The sequence below is a fragment of the Pinus tabuliformis genome, chromosome 6 (assembly GCF_031772625.1).
Source record: "Pinus tabuliformis cultivar Carrire ecotype Pingquan chromosome 6, CPIR1, whole genome shotgun sequence".
Taxonomy (NCBI): Eukaryota; Viridiplantae; Streptophyta; class Pinopsida; order Pinales; family Pinaceae; genus Pinus; species Pinus tabuliformis.
In genome coordinates this window covers 472,875,996-472,883,813 of record NC_142292.1, presented here as the reverse complement: position 1 = coordinate 472,883,813, position 7,818 = coordinate 472,875,996, and positions in this window count along the sequence as shown.

The window sequence follows — 7,818 nt, the reverse complement described above, 5'->3', positions numbered from 1 at the left end:
TGTTTCAAAGAATAAAAAGTGCAATTTAAAGAGTCAGATATCTGGCAACTACAAAAGGGTATAAAAGTTTGATCTACAGCCCACTGGTATCTCTGTTTGTGGGCTAGCAAAAGGCTGATAAAAGAGATGAGATATTAAGGGCTGAGCTGAGCATTATTTCCATCTCTATAGGCTGAGTTCCAGACTACTATCCTAGTGCCATTCTATAACCAGACTCTCTGAATTTATTGCTGATATTTATTGTTGTATCTTCTTCAATGTTGTTGTAGCATACTTCCCATTGGTATGTATCTCTCTTGAGTTTAAATTTAAAATAAATTACAGTCAACCCAAGTTCACTTCTTTATGTCTGCTCATTTAAATATATTCAAGAGAAATCTATGTATTTAGCATAAAAAAATAAAAACATTTGTGCACATGCAAAATTAAGCAACACTGCATGCCCAAGGAAACTCCACACAGCAACTTGTAACACGCACTATGATACAGTTTCATGGGGAGTTTTCAAAAGCAGAGTTATTTGGGAGTTAGACTCCCCTTCGCCTCCTTCCTTTTACACGTATTTGGCTCAGCTTCCATGCACTTTACACTCAGCCAAACAGCATTTACGCACAACCATCTACTTCTCACTCTTGGCAACCAACGCACAACAGTTTAAATTTAAACAACAGATCGATTTTTTATTTGCAGTGTTAACATACCTTAAGAGTTAATAGAGCAGGCTCCTCTTCAGTATCCTCCGCAAGCCGCAAACCCTTGTATCGCCACAGCACCGAATGCCAATTTTCACAGCGAAAAAACATAAATTAACCTTTGTGGACCTTTTATCCACGGGTTGGGAAGGGAGGCCGATTTTTTGGGTTGACTCCCGATTAAATCAGGAGTAATACGAAAAAATCGTGATTTTTTCGTTTACCAAAAATCGCCAAAAAATCGTCCAATTTAATCGTTTTTCACAAAAAATCAGACTTTTAGGAATAAATTGTGATTTTTTCGGGACTTTTTCCACACTAGCGGGAGCAGTTATGTGCTGATGAGCTGCCGGAAGGATTTTCCGGGGTTTCAAATAGGAGATTTCTCTCAAACTGTGAGGTATAGCTGCTAAGGAAATTCTCTGTTGGGTAGGCCAGTTTCGATACCCAGATTGTACTCTGATATTTATTAATAAGAAAACCCTCAGATAGTTGCACCGATTTTCTTGCATTGGGTTTTTCCGGGGACATTGGTCCAAAAATAATGGTGTATGTGGTGTGTTTGTTCTTGTTTCTTTTAGTTGTTGATCTGTAATATGTTGAGCTTGCACTGGTGTTTATTTTCAATATTTACTTTGTAAATAACTTGTTAAAGAAAAAATAACAAGTAGGTAGGAATAAGTCAGAAAAAGTGCAAGAAGGGTTTCTAACTAAGTAAAATTAGAAACTTCAACGACATCCTTCATTAGCCTCTCTCATATCGAATGTGTACTCCCTTTATGACAGTTTAGTAAAAGAATCTTCATTGAATTATTGTTGGTGAGGGTCCTCCATATCTTTCCTTCTTATTGTAATGGTGCACCATTTGTTCATGGAGAATTATAGTAATATTTGTATCCTCAAGATATTGTCAATAGCCTAGGATCCCTTACAAGTTTCTTTGTCATCCAGTACAAGTTTCTTTGTCAATATACATCCATCTAACTAGCCTCCTCTCTTTGGTTGCCTCCTTTGCTTCACAGGTAGTTGAGCTCTTCTTCAAGGAGGTGTTCAAGTTGCATGGCCTTCCAAAGACCATTATCAGTGACAGGGATAGCAGGTTCATGGGGTGCTTTTGGCAAGAGCTCTTTAAATTTGAGGGATTGAGCTCACCCATAGTACCAATTACCATCTCTAGACCGATGGATAGACGAAGATATTGAACAAGTGGATGGAAGGCTACTTGAGAAACCATGTGACCAGGCAGTAGCAAGCATGGGTGAAGTGGCTATAGAGTATTGCTACAACACCACCTACCATATGTCCATCAGTATGTCACCCTTCTGTGCTCTTCATGGTTATGATGCTTTGTCTTTTACTGACATGGTGTTTGGAGACAGTTAGGCCCCAGGGGCTAGAGATTGGATCCAAGAGATCCTTAGGGCTCTCAAGGATAACTTGCAGACCACTTAGAACAAATAGAAGATGTATGCATATCGACATGGAGTTGAGAGGGAATTTGAGATTGAGGACTTAGTCTACTTGCGCCTCCAACCATACCGACAGTTGACTCTCAAACAGATGGGTTTGAGAAGATTAAGCCTCGCTTCTATGGACTACACAGGGTGATTAGGCGTGTAGGAGAGGTAGCATATGAGTTGGAGCTACCACTAGGAAGAAGGATGCATAACGTATTCCATGTGTCATGCCCGAAGAAGGCCCTAGGCCAACAGGTTACAGTTGCTACAGAGGTTCCACCGTTGGATGACGAGGGGCACTTGGTGTTGGTTTTGGAGGCTATTTTGGAGGTAAGAGAGAGCTCAAAAACAGGCTCATCCAGGAGTTCCTTTTCAGATGGAAGGACTTGCCTGAGGAGGATGCCACATGGGAGGGTGAAAAAGTCTTACAACATCCAGCATTGCAATTGCTTGAGGACAAGTAATTTTTGGCGGGGAGGACTGTGATATCCCCAACTAAATAAATTTTGCTAAGTATGATCCAATTTTGCAATTTTGACATTACAGGAGAATTTTGGTGACTTGGGTAACTTACGAAAAGTGGGTGAGAAGACCCCACTTTAAAGGAAAGGAAGGTCATGTGTGTTGTTTTTCATCGATACTGGAGTCTAGGATAGAATCGTAAATCACTAACACTACCAATCCAAGTATCACAAAAGGAATACTTTGCTCAACGGAATAATATACAAAGTAAATCTACTAGTGCACAAAATATACACAATTTTTTACAAGTTTATACAACAACCCAACTTCATTATATTAATCAAAATGATAATACAATAGTCTAGGGCTCTCGAACCAAGGGTAATGGCCCTCATACATACTCTAGTACAGGATTACAAGATACAAGATACATTGACAGTGTAGTTGATGTAGCACGCAATCACAATTGCGTTGTTGTATTCTGTACACTGTAGGTCCTTCACTTTCATTCTGCAACACTGCCTCTATCAATGTACCAACTCGTTTAGGCTACTGAGCTCGGTCTGTACAATCTACCCTCTAGTTGATCATAAGTCCATTTACAATGAACATATAAGGTCTTCACGCTCACTAGCTGCTCCTTCGTCCTTCAAGGCCACAACACTTTGAGACTTCTACGCACTGCTACTCCTCAACTCTTTTTGGGACTTTTATACCCACTATAGTCTTCATGTGCTACTCCTATGAAGACTAACATAGGGCAGGAGGGTTGCCACCTATCATCATCGAATGTTGCTTCTCCAACAATGAACACACGCTATATCAACCTGCAACTGGTTGGCCAAACCTTGAGCTCCTTCAGTCTGGTACTCCTAGCAACCACCTTAGTCCATCAAGGTGCTGCGCTAGGCTACTCTTGGTTCATGTTGACCCTGCCCTCCAATAGACCAAGAGCGTCCAATACTAAGTCATCTCCTAGGACCTCTCATCCACTAGCATCCAATTCAACACAAATACATCAACACATCATATACCTGCATTCTCAAGGGTTGGTATCTCCTTATTGCAAGTTTGATCTCTGGTTAGGGTTGTTGGAAAGTTGCTACAATACCCTTTTCTTGCCTACCAGACCTCCTCATAACTATGACCTCCTTCCAAACACTTATGCTCCAACTCATTGATGTCCTAGCCTTAATACTAGCCCGCAAACATGTGCCACAACGTCCTTGTGCAAGAGAATCAAGGCTTCCAACCTCTCGGCCCCTTATCCAGGGTGATCTAGGCCTATGGCCTATTGACAAGAAGATAAACCAGCCAAAATCTATAGCAAGACACTATCCAATCCACTCTCAACAAATGCAACAACCTTCAATAGCTACTCTGCCCTGTAAGAGACACAAAAGACATACAAATAGTCCCAAACAAACTCGTCTAGTCTCCTTCCCTAACTCAGCTTCCTCAAAGATGTATTCTCTATGAATGGATGCACTTGGATGATGACAAATGACCTCCAACTCACCTTGTTTTTATATCTTTAACAATGGCTACAATAAAATATCCTAGTGGGTTTGTACAACTATCACAAAACACAAGGCTACATGAATTGTAACTCACAAAACCCACCAGCCACATAAAAACTAGTATCTCCACTTCTAGAGCTTGGATTTGAGTGATTTTCGTTGCCTCTCTCTCCTCTTGAGGACCTCTATCATCTCAAATCATCACATGTCAAAATCCACTAGTGGTTTCACACCCATAAGTTTGGGTGCAAAGCCCACACCTTGGGTTCCAAGCCCACAAGTACATTTGTGGTGCTTCAACCTCCAAACCCCAAACCCTAGGGCCTTGAGTACCTTCCAAGCTACAAAATCTCAACCCTCCCTCTTAGCAAGGGAGTTACTTCCAAGACTAGGAAGTAACTCATCATCATCATTTTCACTGCTCGCAACACTCCCCCAACTCTTGACGCCCATAACTACAACAATCCCTATAGCATGGACTATGCCTCTCTCGGAAGTGTCACTATCCCTAGAAGTTTATTGCTTCTTTTTCTCCTGAAACGTCTTCCGCTCTCTCCACGGTTCCTTCTTGGCAGCTATAGAAGCACCCTTGCTCCCCATTGACCACGCGTTCTTCTTGGGTTGCACAGTCTCCCTCTGACCCTGCAAACTCCCTCTAGAACTTGACTCCTTGTGAGCCTCTGGAACCTGGACATTCTATGAAAGTTCCAAAAATTGGAATCCTATTGCAGCAACTAGTATTATTTCTTCGATATGAAAAATTAATTATTCAGTTTATTGCTACAACAATATCGAAATAAACACACTACAACCTTCACAAATAAAACTGCGGAAAGATAAATAGCGTTGGAACTGAGAAAATACTAGCACACACACACAATAAAAATTAACACCATTATTTTTGGACAAAAGTCCTTGGAAAAACCCAATGTCGGAAAACCGGTGCAACAGATGAGGGGTTTATTTTATTTTGCAATAGTGAAATTTGAGTACAATCTATGGATGCCCAACTGGAAATCCAAACAACAAGAAAATCTGGGCAAAATTATCTCAAGGAATTACATTTCCTCCACAAGCCATCCCAACAGAACTTTTCTGCAGAAACTCGTCCTCCTGGACCTTTTACGTCAGCGTTTGCATCGCTCTGCATAGACCCTAAGACATCTAGTATTTGAGCTGCCTTTGATGAAGTCGTTCTACCTGTCTCTGTTGAGGAAATCGCTTCTTCGACATTCTGGACCCTCTACTCATCCTTTAGAACTGAAAAACGAATTTCTCTCCAGTAAAATCGAATTGCTTCTAAAGCAACTATGCTGTCCTCTGGCACTGCCTCACTGGGAATAACTCGGCCCCTTACTGTTGCATCTCCGGATCTGGAAAAATTCCTTCAGATCACTATCTCTGCCCCTCGCTGATCCTGCTTCGATCTTTGGCTCTCTGTCAACCACTGCTGCTCTTTGGAAATTTATCTGCCAAGAAAATCAAACTACAAAAGTGTCTTCTCCAAGTGCCCATCAACTTCTTCTTATAATCCTCTATTGGGACTTCAACAACCAAGATTAAATCTTAATCAATGGCTAAGATCATCTTGAAATCGATCTGTGTGAGTTTCTAGATGATTCTCTCCTTGACTTAATTAATTTTGATTAATTAACCAGATTCCCTATGTTTAGACTTAGGAAATATTTAAAAACTGGTTAATAATTTAATTAGGCCATCTCTAAGTGGAATTTCCAGAAACGATTTATGGGTTTTGGAGATCTCATGTATTGTGGCCTCTCCATCAAATTTGGTGGCTAAAACACATTCGATGCTATGGAAACCAACACTCCCTCTTAGTGAGGACTGTGTTCTCTTTAGTGTTGCACATCCTGCCATAACACCCTGTTTCTGTATCACCTCCTATCATGCTAGTAATGTTTGGCCATACTTCCCACCAACCACTACGCAACTTTGATGTTGCATCTGTGTTGATGCCGACACTTCCATACCGTTGCCAACTCTGCATTTGCACTACAACTCACTCTCATCTGTTGTTGTTGCAGCTAAGAAGCATCCAAAATACTGAATTAACTGTGTTCAGTATGATGCATTTGTCTCTCGAATCCTAACTACTACTCGCCTTTGCACTGTCACTAAAGAATTTGCATTGCTGCTAACTTGTCACTGAGCCATCTACTCTGTTGTCAACATTGCACTGCGCTCCTCAGCATCTGCCCGCTACTAGTCTGCAACTGTCACTCTGGTATTGAGTGCATCAGTAGCCACTAATCCATCTTGTTGCTGAATATTGCAGGCCCCCATAGCCAGGTAATGGTCCTTGAGGAGGACACCTCAAGGATCCCTCCCAATCTCTGTAGTTCTCTGGAGCAACAACTCCAAGTCACCCCACCTCAATCCTGGAGGTATAGCTGCTAACATCAAGAAGTCTTCCTCCAACCTGGAGGACAACTTGTCGATCTCAGCTTGTAGTGCCCTAATTTCGAATTTACAGCAACCACATAAATACACATAAAATTTGAAAACAATAATGCATAAAACTGTAAGCTGCACCTACCTGAACTGCTGGCGGACTTCCGATTCTGTTACTGAACTGGCGATCCTGAACTGATGACTGATTTGATTCAATTTTGAGATGGCCAATACCACCCAACCTGACAGAGCAACCTGGTTGCTCAATCCAGAAAGCTCTCCACAGAGGCTCTCTGTCCCTCCGTGCCCAGAACTCAGATCACTCAAAGCTCTTCCTCTGAAAGTCTCTTCTCCTGGTTTCCTGTTGACGAATTTACACCCCTCTGGTTTTTCTGCCCCCACTCCAGGTTCAGGCCTCCGCTATTTATTCCCTGGCCTGGCGGTGGCCGCCCCCCCCACTTGCAGCCACCGCCTTCCATGCATTAAAGGCCCTCAGATATTTCTTCACTGACTTCTGCGTTCTGTAATCAATACTCAGCTGGTTCGGACGCGCTTTTATTAATGGGCTGGGGTGGCTCATAGGTAGGTTATCGCACACGTCCTCATGACTCCAATTATTTAGTTTATAGCATAAGGACGTTTTATATAATCTGAAAGGTTTTAATTTTAGATACTTTATAATATTTCTATTTTATAAAGTTCCATTCATCCTTTATAATATTTCTGTTTTATAAAATCCCATACATACTTTATAATATTTCTATTTTATAAAGTCCCATATAATATATATATATACATATATATTTATATATAAAATTCAATTATTTTATGTAAATTTAATATATATATATATATATATATATAAAGTCTAGATATCTATTTTATAAACTTTTAACTTATATATTGTTAAATTTAATTTGTATTTATTAGCTTAACATACTTATAGATTAAGTTTCCTCACAATTGGTTTTATTTATAAGTTTGAAACTTTATAAATGGATTAATTTAGCCGGGTTGTTACATAGTTCCCCCCTTCAGAGAACTTCGTCCCGAAGTTTAGAGTTTTAGGTTCAAGGTTTTAGATGGACATGACCTTTTCTATCCTGGCCCCCAAGCTATTCAAAATCATCCTATCCTTCCTAATCTCTTCCACTCCCATCCTATCCGTCCTCTACTGGAGTATGCCGTGGCGTCAGTTTCACTGATCTAACCACTCATAACTCTAAGGAGACAGCGTCGGGTATACCGACCTGATCCTCGGTAGGCATCCGGCAG